General features: G+C 40.4%; 1 protein-coding gene across 2 annotated transcripts in view; it reads right to left on the reverse strand.

The window, feature by feature from the left end:
* Window positions 1–14,297, reverse strand: part of rarab (retinoic acid receptor, alpha b) — a 98,620-nt gene extending 84,323 nt beyond the window's left edge. For both annotated transcript variants that reach the window (XM_053239087.1, XM_053239086.1), the window contains exon 1: window positions 14,011–14,297. The gene's annotated coding sequence lies outside the window, so the exon portion shown is untranslated. The remainder of the gene's footprint in view (window positions 1–14,010) is intronic.
* Window positions 14,298–14,922: the final 625 nt, after the last annotated feature.

Raw genomic sequence — 14,922 nt, forward strand, 5'->3', positions numbered from 1 at the left:
ACATATACATATAGTACTGGGCAAAAGTCTCTGCACCCTACTGTTTTTAGTACAAACTTTGTTATAGATGTTTATTTTCTGACTTCTACATTATTGATTCAGTACAAAAACATTTTAGATTCCAAACATTAGTTTTTCAGCACAAAATGAAATGTTACAGAAAAATGTTTGTATGTCAGTAAAGAAAGCAGCAGTTACATAAGAGACACTTTTCAGATAAAAACAGAATGAAGGCTGCTGGGTTTCGCTGCAGAAATAAGAAGCGAGTCAACAGTCAAAGTCTCCAGAAGAACTGTGGCTGCTTCTGCAAGATGCTCAGGAACACTTACAGCTCAGTTCCTTATAAAACTGCACACACTGCACCTGAGAATACTTTTTTTTTTTAAAGCGAAGGATCATCACACCAAATATTGACTTTGTTTCATTTATTACTGTTTACTGCTCTTTATAGTATTTTTTAAAATGTAGAAACGTTTAATTTCATTATTTTTGAAGGCATCTTTGCTCTACAGCATTTCTTTGCATGTGTCTAAAATTTTCGCACAGTACTTATATATATATATACTGTAGGAAAGAGGCTTGCTGAGTGACACGTTATTGTTGCAGCGATGTAGCTGTGCTGCCTGGCATCCTTTAATTTCATATCGCGTTTTCTATGTTTATGTAGTATATGTGTGTGTGTGTGTGTGTAAAAAAAAAAATATATATATATATATATATATATATATGTATATGTGTATATATATATATATATATATATATATATATATATATATATATATATATATATATATGTATATATGTGTATATATATATATATATATATATATATATATATATATTTTTACACACACACACACGAAATTAAAGGATGCCAGGCAGCGCAGCTACATCGCTGCAACAATAACGTGTCACTCAGCAAGCCTCTTTCCTACAGTCTGCTCTTCATCAGTCTTACTGTAACATTTGAGTTTAGTCACGTTAAAAGGACCCAGCGTTTCGAATCCCAGATGAGTTGCAAGCTGCTGATCAAAAGCAGAAGTTTTCCTCCAGCCAAACACTCAGCGAGAGTCTCCCACATCTGCTTCTTCTAATCCGCAGCTGATACTGCATGTATCTGGTGCCTTTCTATTCGACCACCGCATTAGCGTTCTGGTGTCCTCATTAATAACTGCCAAAACTCCGCTGGGCTTTTTCGCTGAGATGGAGCTAATCCGGTTACTCTCAACAAATTTTTGGTGCCACACTGCCATCACCGCCCTGCGCCTCCACTGACGTGATTTAATCTGCCATTGTTTAGAGGTCATTTAGAGATTCCAGATGTGAGTACTCAACTGAAATGATCTGATTTAGAGCTAAAAGTGAAGGAAAAAAACAAAAAAAACATGGCTGACAGAATCACTTGAGGAAAACGCTTACAAACAATTCCCAAAAATGGCCAACCATCATTCTTAAGGTTGGATAAGCAATAAACGACTCGGTGGTGAACCGTCATAGGAAACTAATCAACGCCGGAGTGGTGTGATGAGTAGTCCAGGAGTTACTGTTACCACACCGGAGTTTTCCTCTAACAGCACATGCCGATGTGTTTTATTCCGCTAATACCACAGCAATTTGTCAACAAGTAGCATTTTTTTTTTATTTGAAGAATAAAGAATGACACGGAATACTTTTTATCCATTTATAGTTATGTTTAATGTTGTGAAACAAGTCTGTGAAACAAGTTCTCACTTACATTACAGCAGCTAAACATTCGTTCTCTTGTCATATTACAAAGCGTAAACTCTCCTGTCCTGAAGACGTCGGAAAACGTAAAGTTACAGCTTTACCTCTGACTGTTACAAAGCGCTTACACTGGAGACTCCTTCCATAAATGCTAAATAAACATCTCCTTACAGAAAATTCTGAACAAACAATCGGTTGATGTGGAGTGTCCACCTAACCATGATGGATGTTTATTACTCCCTAGCTAGAGTTAGCTAGTTAGTTAATGACTCAAAAATTGATCACAATTCTTAACGATATTTTTACGATACTCGTGATACATCGTACAACACTGTTGAGGTTTGCTTACAGTGTGCCAGCGAAGCCTCAGTTCTGCATTGTCTTCACTGGTTTCAGTGATATTTTGATTTGATCTTTAACATGAAGCAGGAGAAGAAATGAAACAGCTGATGGATTGTACTGCAATAGAAAGCTGCTTTAAGAAACGTTGATTTATTTTCACTTCTGCAAACACGGCCGTACAAACTGACACACACCCTGCAGCTTCACGTCTCCACCACAGTCACATGGAAGCTTTTACACAAAGCTCCTGACACACACTGCCTGGATGAATATATATAACACACATACACACACACATACACACTATACACACACACTCTTAGTACTTCCCTCAACAGTATGCTGTATGACTCATCGCTTCAGGACAAATCCGCACAAGGCTTCACTCTGACGAGAGAAAAGTACGAGATTTGGGGATCTGTGGTCTTCAGAGTGATGAACGCTGATCGACTGTCAGATGTGGCACAATGTGTTTTAACGTTTGTTTTGTAACAATCAATAAATGCTGGGGACCAGCCACGGCTCTGTCACTGTGACTGACTGACACAGAAGCCACGCCTCCTTTACTAAGACTGACAGACACAAAGGCCACGCCTCGTTCAGTAGAACTGACAGGCACGGAGGCCACGCCTCCTTTACTAGAACTGACAGGCACAGAGGCCACGCCTCCTTTACTAGAACTGGCAGTCACAGAGGCCACGCCTCCTTTACTAGAACTGACAGACACAGAGGCCACGCCTCCTTTACTAGAACTGACAGACACAGAGGCCACGCCTCCTTTATTGAGGTGAAATTGGATAAAAAAAAAGGTTTAATCAGAACATTAATGCAATTTTAATGCTAAAGATGCTAACAAGCAACCAAAGCAGATGACCACCAATTAGCATCACGGTGCTGGTGTGTGATTAATGACAAACACCGATAGGACAGGACTAAATCATGTGCATCATCGCCTCTCACATTACACACGCACACACACGCACGCACGCACACACACACACGCCACCTACTTTTAAGTTGGCGTATTTCACACACTCCTGTGTGCCAGAGTAAGCAGCCAAACCAGGTTTCTGTAAACAGCACAGAGTGGAGAATTTTCCATGCTTTCAGAAGTGAGTGAGTGAGTGTGTGTGCGTGTGTGTGTGTGTGTGTGTGTGTGTGAGTGTGTGTGTGAGTGTTGATCACATTAGATATATGAGTGAACAGGGAGAAAGGTGACGAAATGGAAGCAGAAACATGCACATGCATGTGCACGCGCACACACACACCCTAACCCTCGTCTACACCAAAAAATATTGGCACCCTTCACGAGAATGGGCAAAAATCATTGCATAGGATTGTATTAAATAAACACGATTATTAGCTTTTTCCAAAATATAAATTTTAGTTCATTTTTAATCAAGGGTGTAAATCAGCTACTTATTTTCCAAAATACTAATTTCAGACTTTTTATTTTTTAAAAATCAGTGCATCATACATGTTCACAGCACAGATACAAAGACACACCAGCAAACTGACCAACAGAAAACTTAAAACATGATACACTGTGGGACAAATGCGGACAACATTCAGCAACGATGATGTGATGACTGACACACACACACACACACAGGGTCAGTGAGAGAGGAAAGGCGACTCTTGGCCCCTGAGCGGAAGTCTCTGCTCAGACAGAAGCCGCTGGTGCATTTTTACTCTTTTCAACATGACATCTCCTTGGAGCCACTTCCTGTTCCGGTGCCAGCGCGATGGCACCACTTCCTGTCTGAGCCGCTGCCCTTCAGGATTTCCTGTGTCACCAGAAACGTCTAAAAGTCTTCTACCAAACACCATCAGAGACAGAGAACACATGTCTTAAATCCCTCGGAGGTGAAACTCGATGTGGAATTTTTTAAGAAAGAAAAAAAAAGTGATCGTTAATAAAATATAAATAAATAATTGTATGAATGTAAAATCGCAATTTCAAATCTGTAAAGTCCTGTTTAAGTCAAATCTGATTGCTAAGCTATTCAAAATCAGAGTTTGTATCTCTTCGATTGTCTCTTTTGCTAGGATTTTATATTCAAATCAGAATTATTGGCACCCTTTGAGAAAATGAGCGAAATAATTGTATAAAAATATTACACGCTAGCCCTTATTCATTCAAATGCTGTAAAATGATTATCAGCAAAAATGCACCAATTTCATCTCTGGCATATCTATATACACTGCGTTCCACATTATTATGCAAATTGTGTTTAAAGGTCATAAAGGTCATTTTTTTGTCTGTCAGTTTAAACACATGGATGGGAATGTGTGTCAGGGCTCTTCCAATCACTCCAATCAATCTCAGACACCTGTGCCAATTAGTCTGCAGGTGAGTCCAATTAAAGGGAAAACTACTGAAGAATGGATGTTCCACATTATTAAGCAGACCACCATTTTCCAGCAATATGGGGAAGAAGAAGGATCTCTCTGCTGCCGAAAAGCGAGAAATAGTTCAATGCCTAGGAGAAGGTATGACAACTTTAGATATTTCAAAACAACTTCTCCGTGATCAGCGTACAATAAAGAGATTTGTAGCCGATTCAGAACACACACGGGTTCGAGCAGATAAAGGCACAATGAGGAAGATTTCTGCCAGACAAATGCGTCAGGTTAAGAGAGCAGCTGCTAAAATGCTACTGCAAAGCAGCAAACAGGTATTCGAAGCTGCTGGTGTCTCTGGAGTGCCAAGAACATCAAGGTGTAGGATCCTCAAGAGGGTTGCAGTTATGCATAAACCTGTCATTCAGCCACCCTTAACCAAAGCTCAGAAGCAGAAACGCCTGCAGTGGGCCTACACGTACATGAAGACTAATTTCCAAACAGTGTTATTCACTGATGAGTGCCGTGCAACCCTGGATGGTCCAGACGGATGGAGTCGTGGATGGTTGGTGAACAGCCACCATGTCCCGACAAGGCTGCGACGTCAGCAAGGAGGTGGTGGCGTCATGTTTTGGGCTGGAATCATGGGGAGAGAGCTGGTCGGCCCCTTCAAGGTCCCTGAAGGTGTAAAAATGACCTCTGTGAAATATGTGGAGTTTCTGACTGACCACTTTCTTCCGTGGTACAAAAAAGGAACCGTGCCTTTCGTAGCAAGATCATCTTTATGCATGACAATGCACCATCCCATGCTGCAAGGAATACCTGTGCATCATTGACTGCTATGGGCATAAAACAAGAAAACCTCATGGTGTGGCCCCCATCCTCCCCTGATATCAACCCTACTGAGAACCTTTGGAGCATCATGAAGCAAAAGATCTATGAGGGTGGGAGGCAATTCACATCAAAACAGCATCTCTGGGAGGCTATTCTGACATCCTGCAAAGAAATTCCAGCAGAAACCATCCAAACACTGACAACTTCCATGGATGCAAGAATTGTGAAGCTCCTATCCAATAAGGGGTCCTATGTCAAAATGTAATTTGGCCTGTTAAGATATTTTTGATTGAAAGAGCTTTTGATTTCAGCAAATATAACCTGCAAATGCTTGCAGTTTAACTAATGACCATTTTCAGTTGTTTACAACAATAAAATGTTTTGAAACTCTATTGTGCATAATAATGTGGAACAGTGCATTTTAAGATTTTGATTTTTTTTTTTAAAAAAACGTTATGATTTGGAGGTTCGTTCGAAAACAGTCGAGTTATACTCTAATGCTTGATGACTTGAAAATTATGAGAACTATCATTTTTATAGATTATTTAGGAAAAAGAGAGAAAAATTACATTTGCATAATAATGTGGAACGCAGTGTGTACGACGAAACTCACGTCTGGACAGAGTGTGTGTAAATATGAGCATAACATTTTACCAACCCGAATTTGCAGTAAGTTAATAAAAATCAATATATCATCAATAATTATAGCAAATAGAGTGAGTACATTAGTAAAAATAAGGAATAAAACACTCTTGTAAGAAAATAATCAATAACAAGGTGGTGTGATGAAGCAGAGTCACTGTTACACACTGAAGGTCATTACATTCCTATAAACGGCATGTCCTGAAGCGTTTTATTCCTCCTACACCACACCCTGAAGCGTTTTATCCCTCCTACACCACACCCTGAAGCGTTTTATTCCTCATACACCACACCCTGAAGCGTTTTATTCCTCCTACACCACACCCTGAAGCGTTTTATTCCTCATACACCACACCCTGAAGCGTTTTATTCCTCATATATCACAACCTGAAGCGTTTTATTCCTCCTACACCACACCCTGAAGCGTTTTATTCCTCCTACACCACACCCTGAAGCGTTTTATTCCTCCTACACCACACCCTGAAGCGTTTTATTCCTCCTACACCACACCCTGAAGCGTTTTATTCCTCATATATCACAACCTGAAGCGTTTTATTCCTCCTACACCACACCCTGAAGCGTTTTATTCCTCCTACACCACACCCTGAAGCGTTTTATTCCTCCTACACCACACCCTGAAGCGTTTTATTCCTCCTACACCACACCCTGAAGCGTTTTATTCCTCCTACACCACACCCTGAAGCGTTTTATTCCTCCTACACCACACCCTGAAGCGTTTTATTCCTCCTACACCACACCCTGAAGCGTTTTATTCCTCCTACACCACACCCTGAAGCGTTTTATTCCTCCTACACCACACCCTGAAGCGTTTTATTCCTCCTACACCACACCCTGAAGCGTTTTATTCCTCCTACACCACACCCTGAAGCGTTTTATTCCTCCTACACCACAACCTGAAGCGTTTTATTCCTCATATATCACAACCTGAAGCGTTTTATTCCTCCTACACCACACCCTGAAGCGTTTTATTCCTCCTACACCACACCCTGAAGCGTTTTATTCCTCCTACACCACACCCTGAAGCGTTTTATTCCTCCTACACCACACCCTGAAGCGTTTTATCCCTCCTACACCACACCCTGAAGCGTTTTATTCCTCATACACCACACCCTGAAGCGTTTTATTCCTCCTACACCACACCCTGAAGCGTTTTATTCCTCATACACCACACCCTGAAGCGTTTTATTCCTCATATATCACAACCTGAAGCGTTTTATTCCTCCTACACCACACCCTGAAGCGTTTTATTCCTCCTACACCACACCCTGAAGCGTTTTATTCCTCCTACACCACACCCTGAAGCGTTTTATTCCTCCTACACCACACCCTGAAGCGTTTTATTCCTCCTACACCACACCCTGAAGCGTTTTATTCCTCCTACACCACACCCTGAAGCGTTTTATTCCTCCTACACCACACCCTGAAGCGTTTTATTCCTCCTACACCACACCCTGAAGCGTTTTATTCCTCCTACACCACACCCTGAAGCGTTTTATTCCTCCTACACCACACCCTGAAGCGTTTTATTCCTCCTACACCACACCCTGAAGCGTTTTATTCCTCCTACACCACACCCTGAAGCGTTTTATTCCTCCTACACCACACCCTGAAGCGTTTTATTCCTCCTACACCACACCCTGAAGCGTTTTATTCCTCCTACACCACACCCTGAAGCGTTTTATTCCTCCTACACCACACCCTGAAGCGTTTTATTCCTCCTACACCACACCCTGAAGCGTTTTATTCCTCCTACACCACACCCTGAAGCGTTTTATTCCTCCTACACCACACCCTGAAGCGTTTTATTCCTCCTACACCACACCCTGAAGCGTTTTATTCCTCATATATCACAACCTGAAGCGTTTTATTCCTCCTACACCACACCCTGAAGCGTTTTATCCCTCCTACACCACACCCTGAAGCGTTTTATCCCTCCTACACCACAACGTGAAGCGTTTAATTCCTCAAATAAATTTTTTTATTTAGTAAAGTACATACAGTTTACATTGTAGCAGCTATAAACAGTTGTTCACAGCTTGTAATATAACAGACAAACTGCAAAAAAATAAGCTTTACCTCTGACTGTAACAAAGCACTGACACTGGAGACTCCTTCCGTAAATGTTAAATAAACCTCTCCTTAAAGAAAACTTCACCGTATCAATGATTACAGATGTTTTTTTAATCAGTTTATGCAGATCGTCCACCGCACACGTCCCAGTGAATGAGCTGTTGCTATAGAAACGATAACGCATTACAACGAGCACATTAATATAAACTTGTGATTTGCAGCTGCGCTACTGTCACAGCTGTACGCAAATTCTTAAGCAATTTCTTCAGTCATGTTCTGGTGATGTGCACTTTTCTTTGCTCCATCAGAGCTGATCTAACACACCGCATAATTACTGAACACTTCATGAGATGAGAGTTCACGTATCAATTGTCCACCCGTCCCGTTTTCTGCCCAAACAGCTACGTTTCATCACGTCCACCCCGAGGGACCGTGGCGAAGAGGGGGTCAATTTTCCTTTCGTGATTACACAATTAGCCCTTCCTGGATTCCGTGACAGAATGAGTCCTCCGTGTCACGTTTCTGCCTGCGGTGCTTCTGCACAGACGCTGCTTTCAAACGTGTGATGGATTGTCAGGCCTGACGCTCTAATATCGCAGAGAGACCGGTTAGGAAAAAAAAACAGTGCACGCTGAGAAGCTGTAAATCACGTCTGAGGTGAGCGTGTGGTGACACTCACTGCATATTATCAGATTTACACACGCAATCATGACGAAGGCTTCGGCTGAGCCTCGGAACTGTTAATCATCGTGCGATAAGAAAAAAAAAATCACTCATGGGCTTTACAGATTCCTTTAGATTTGTTCTCCATTCGCGCCCAGACCTCACACATGAAATCCTTCAGTTTTTTTTTTTTTTTGAGTATTAGTACAACACAAACCACACGTCTCATCCTTGTGCTTTGAAATGTTTTCAAAATGAGATTAAATGACAGAACTAAAAAAATAAATAACTAAAACAAATTACAGCACTGCAGGAACAACCTAAAAATCCTACCATTAAAAACGTGTAAAAACGAATGTAAGGCAATTTAATACTTCTTAGGAGCTTTAATTCCTAAACAGACAAATTAAGGCTTATTAAGGATCTACAGATGTTCTGTTCTGGGTGAGTACCAAAAGAAAAATGTCTCCTGATTCAAATAAACAGTTTTTATTCATGCTGGTGGTTTTAAATCATTTTATATTACTGCTGAATACTGGAATCTGAGCAAGGTGATTGATAGATAGCTAGATAGATAGATAAAAACACTTAAATAGGAGACATTTTAAATAATAAAAAAGACTTCAGTATAAAACATTCCAGATAACAAGTTAAAAACTATATGAGAGGTTTCACATTTATTTCTAATAAAAATTCACATTTTTTCACACAATCCCTTATCAGAAACCTTCCTGATTGGTCAGAAAGTGTTGCGAAACGTTTTGTAACAGCAGCTCTGACAGCAGTCACAGGTTTATATTACGTTCTAATACGTTATCGTTTCTATAGCAACAGCTCCGTTTTCTGTAAGGAGATGGTTATTTCACATTTATGGAAGGAGTCTCCAGTGTCAGAGCTTCGTAACAGTCAGAGGTAAAGCTGTAACTTTACGTTTTCTGACATCTTCACAAAGGAGGAGTTTACGCTTTAATGTTTATCGGTAACATGACAAGCTGCGTTTTTGTTTTTTTTTTTTTTAAGAATAACGAGAGGCTGGTGAGAGAAAGAGAGTTTATAGCTGCTGTAATGTAAGCGAGAACAGGAACTTTTTTTCGCAGATGTTCCACAACATTAAAAGTAACTATAAACAAACAAAAGTGTCGTTCTTTAATAACTGAATTGTTAGCGTTGGCAAATCACTGTCGTAAAAAGAGTAATGTTAAAGGAAAATAATCAACTTCACTGCGAGAACAGAGCTTCATCACACCACCCGTCGTATTTTATTCCTTACTTTAAGGAATTGTCCTTAAATCATGTGACAACGAGGAGCCAATCAAAAGACGATGGACGTCACGGCGTTTTCTGATGTCACCATCGTTCCGCATCACAATGTGAAAACAACGACATTTACACAATTTATCCTGCTCTCGAGAGTGTTGCTAACAATTATGCGTTTTCAGCAGATGAAGACAGAAAGTTCCAGTGTGTGTGTGGGTGTGTGTGTGTTGTGTGTGTGTGTGTGTGTGGATGAGGACTGAATCTGGGTCATTACAGCACACACACCTGCTGAAAGACTTTAACTGCATGAACAGAGTGTGTTCACATCCACATTACCATCCAGAGTAGCAGTGCAGTGTGTGTGTGTGTGTGTGTGTGTGTGTGTGTGTGTGTGTGCGCGTGCGTGTGTGAAAGGCAGAAATTATTAACGATAAAAACCTCCTCTTAAAACGAGAAAATTCCATTTCCCCTACCCACAATGCACTGGGGATTCAGCACTCTCATTTTCATTCTCTTTTCCTCTCTCTCTCTCTCTCTCTCTCTCTCTCTCTCTCTCTCTCACTCTCAAATCCATCTTTCCGTCTTTCTTTCTCTCCTGAGAAGGACTGAGGAGAGGAATGGAGAGATGAGATCAGAATGTTTACGATATAATTCAAGTGTAAGACTAAAGAAACATAATTCAACACTAAACCCATGTCGCTCGGATCGACTACATTTGAGCTAAAAGGAAAAAATATCTGCAGCTGATTGTTGGTAAAGTCGGCAACTTTTGCTTTAAAGGTCCAAGCGTCCACGTGAGCGTCCACGTGAGCGTCCACGTGAGCGTCCACGTGAGCGTCCACGTGAGCGTCCACGTGAGCGTCCACGTGAGCTTGAATGATTTTTCTTCAGTCCACCCGTAAACACGGACAACACAAACGACTTCATTAATACATGCTCAATTTAAAAACGCTGTTTTTATTCACGCTGGTGAAAAAGAGTCTTCAAAGGTGGAGAAATTTTTTCAAGTTTCTCCGATTTCAGTTTTTTTTTTAGGTACACAGGAAAAAAAACAACACAGATGAGCTTGCACATGCGTGTGTTACGAATGTTCTACGACTTATTTATCACGACTGCTGACCAGGTTGTTCATTTGTTTTCCGTAAATTCCTATTTGAGAACATGTTTGAGATTTAATTTCACTTTTTTTTTTGGTTTATCATCACACCATCATGCGGAAGCAACAGAATATGATAAATGCTCTACTTTACCTTCTCTCAAAACACTCAATACACATGATCTTAACATTATTCTCGAGCTGCGCTGACGTAAGAAATTAAGACGTGCTATCGCCTCCTAGTGGACTGGAGCGCTCATCTGAGTGTTCCCAAACTTTCGAGACATTTTCGAAAACTGTGTTTGTGTGGATGGGAATTTTTTTGAAAACCAGGCTGTAAAAACTATAAAAATGATACACACACATATAAACACAGCTCTTCATCAATAACACGATGATGATGATGATGATGATGATGCTGGGATCAGTAGGTAACAGTAGTGGGCAGTAGACTGGCGGTAATTCTTCTCCATCTACAGATTTTATCCAAACTCTTATTCCAGTGTGAAAATTTTTACGTGAGGATACAACGTCTTCCACATAATCCATGCAGAATACGATCTTGCAAAAGCCACAGAATATAGAGAAGATGATTTTCAGTTATGAGTCCACACTGCGTGTGCATGACAAGAACCGCGGCGTGACGTGGCTCGGCACGTGAAAAGAAGCGCAAAAACAAAGCGTACTGCAGTTAAACTACATTCCGTGGCAGTGCTGAGGATTTAAACTCACAACCTTCCAGTGACTAGAGCAATAAACTGCTGAGACAGGAATCTCAACCTCAAGCTTCAAAAACACACACTCACACACACACTCACACACAAATCAGCACACTTACTAAAATAAGTACTCGTATGACATTTAAACAACTTTCCATCCACCTCACACAGTCAGTTTCCACAAGTGTCTTATCAGATGTGAAGCACTCTGTGTGTGTGTGTGTGTGTGCGTGAGTGTGAGTAATGCGCATATTAGACAGGCATGCAGAAGTGTTTTGAGGAAGCAAACTTCCAATGATGCACTCATTCCTCTTCAAATGAGCTCCATCAGGCCCGAGGGAACTTCCCTTTAACTACTGAGCTTTTGTCCTAAACCTCATGACGCATGATCGCACACTTCATTCAGCTACACCATCAATGAGGCTATTAATCTGCTGAATAACAGCCAGGACAGGATTATCCTACACTGATATTAGCACGCAAAGTCACTCATGTCCCTTGTGGGCGTGGCCTGTCCAGTGGGTTTTTTTCCTCCGGCGAGAAACAACAGTAGCTATAAATAACTTCTAAAGCTAAATAGTTAAACACAAATTCAATAACGCACGAATCAGTGTGAACATTCGGTCGTTGGATTGGCGTGCTCGGCTTCGTTGCCGGATTATCTTTAGATTAGAGACACTAAGGACCCCTTCTACTTCCTTCCAAGCGTTATTTTTCTTTGTAAAGTCTCTACACGGTTAAAGAGAGGTCAGTGAGATGACGCCACGGTTATAAGTCTTTCTTCGGGCGTTTCTGGTTCCAGAAACATTCTAAGGACAAATCTTTTTTATAGTTCCCTTTTGGTTTTCCAGGAAAGTTTCTGTAAAATATATACACTGCTACGCTGATGAATTCTCGAATCAGACGGCTGGATTAGTTTTCTATAAGAGCACGGCTCTGACAGTAGCTCTGGCTGCAACATAAATCACAGGATTATATTAATACGTTAGCGTTTCTATAGTAACAACACAAGTATCTGTAGGGCAGAAACTCCACATAATCCAAGATACATTTTAAAAACGTCTTGTTATTTAACAAAGAAAAACATGCAGTCGTTGATATGGTGAAGTTTTGTGTGTTTATGCAACATTTACGGAAGGAGTCTCCAGTGTCAGCGCTCTGTGACGGTCAGGACAGAAGCGTTTACACTTCCCAGTTTTTCCCGTAACACAAAAAGCTGCGTATTTGATCTTATTAACTTTAAAAGAGAGACAACAACAGAGCAACTGTTTATATAAAGTAAGTAAGAACAAGAACTAAACAGTTTCTCGATTGTTTCATAAAATGAATTTAATGCATTTATAAACAGTAAAAAGTGACATTCATAAATAATATATTAAACTTTGTAATCATTGGCATATCACACCACCTCAGCGTGGATTATTATTCTGTAACAGCATAACACAAGGGCTCCCGAGTGGTGCAATAAAAATTTTTTTTTAAAAATTAAAAAAATTTTTTAAAAAAGCATGCGTCCTGCCTTCTGGAGTCAAATACCCATGATGCCGCGGCCAACCGTGGCCTGGAGTCCAAGAGAGCTGTGCTTTCAGGGTGGGAGGGGCATACTCGCCTGTCAATCACAGTTACACTAGCCAATAATGAGCTTCTGTGAGCTCATGCATGCAGAAGGAGGTAGATAGCGCTTTCCTCCGAGTGTGTTGTGACGCAGCATTCATGTGTCTCGTGTATGTCTGTGTGTGTATGTCTGTGTGTGTTTGTGTGTGTGTGAGAGAGAGAGAGAGAGAGAACAGCACAACCCATGTGCTATTTCTTACATAGCGTTCATGCTACGCATTCCGATTCAGAGAATGTTTCCTGAATGTTATGAAATGGTTCATAAAATAACCAACATAGAGGGACGCAAATACTAACCTTGGGGAAATGTCCTGTTTGGAAGGATATCCCCAATTTTTTTTTTTTTTTGGCCACTATCCAATATGGAGATTTGGCAACCAGCCTAACACGGGATCCTGCACAATCTGGCAACCCTGTGGGCTGATTTACAGCATGCATCCAGCAGCGCAACTTGAGTAATGAAGATACAAAACAAACCAGCTGTTTAAACTATTACACAAAAAACCTAAGCACTGGGCAAGTTCAGAGAACAAATCAACGGAAGTGGGATCTTCCACAGGCTTGTTTTAACCCGATTAATCTCGCGTGCATGCATGTGTGTGTATGCATGTGTATGCATGTGTGTGTGTGTGTGTGTGTGTGTGTTGACCATACTGTATTGTATTATTGTGAAAGGATGATTACCTGTTGGCTCCTCCTCCTCCTCCTCCTCCTCCCGCTGCGTCGCGTCGCTCCCTCTCCCAAGTTTTCTGTCACAATGCTCTTTATTTTTCTTCTCTTTCCGCCCCTTTATGATTTTAATAAACTCTCCGGTCGAGCAAGCTGCAGAATGTTCCCTTAATTTCACTCAGAGGCTCGAAAGCACGCGCTATGTGAGCAGATCAGGAGCAGCCACGAGCCCACTGCTGCATCCTACCGAAGCGGAGCGCGAGCTCTGAGCCAGCGAGCACAGCGGCGGCCATTGCGGTCATGTGATCACTGGTGGAACCCCCACAACGCCCCGCCCACAAAGCCACAGGCTCCGCCCACTGAGTCACTTCAGGTCAGGGGTGCTATTTTAGTAACGGTGATAATAATAAGAATAAGAATTCATTTTTCTTATATTTGATACAATTATATTATTTTACTTTTTACTCTTTTTTGTTTCAGACTTTATAATTTGCAGATTAAAATAATAGCAACTTATTATTATTATTATTATTATTATTATTATACATATTGTACACATTAACCCGAAAATCAACAAGTCAGAAATAAATAACAATAATATATTTTATGATTATTGATTTGGTATTATTTTACAAATTATTTACAGTTATTTACAGGTAATATTTTACTACTACTATTTATTACAAATGCAATATTATTAAAAAAAAAACCCACTTGTATAAAAATAACACAGTGCGACTAAAATTATAATAATAATTCTAATAATAATATTAAGAAGAAGAAGAAGAAGAAGATTCACATTATTTGTATGTATTATATTTTGTTTCTGTTATTTTTATATATTTACATTATTTATTGTTTTACTTTTTTCCAGCTCAGTGTATAATTTGCTCATAGTGATAATGATAATGTTAGTAATTCTTCTTT

Source organism: Pangasianodon hypophthalmus, chromosome 13, assembly GCF_027358585.1.
Source record: "Pangasianodon hypophthalmus isolate fPanHyp1 chromosome 13, fPanHyp1.pri, whole genome shotgun sequence".
In the NCBI taxonomy this organism is placed as follows: domain Eukaryota; kingdom Metazoa; phylum Chordata; class Actinopteri; order Siluriformes; family Pangasiidae; genus Pangasianodon; species Pangasianodon hypophthalmus.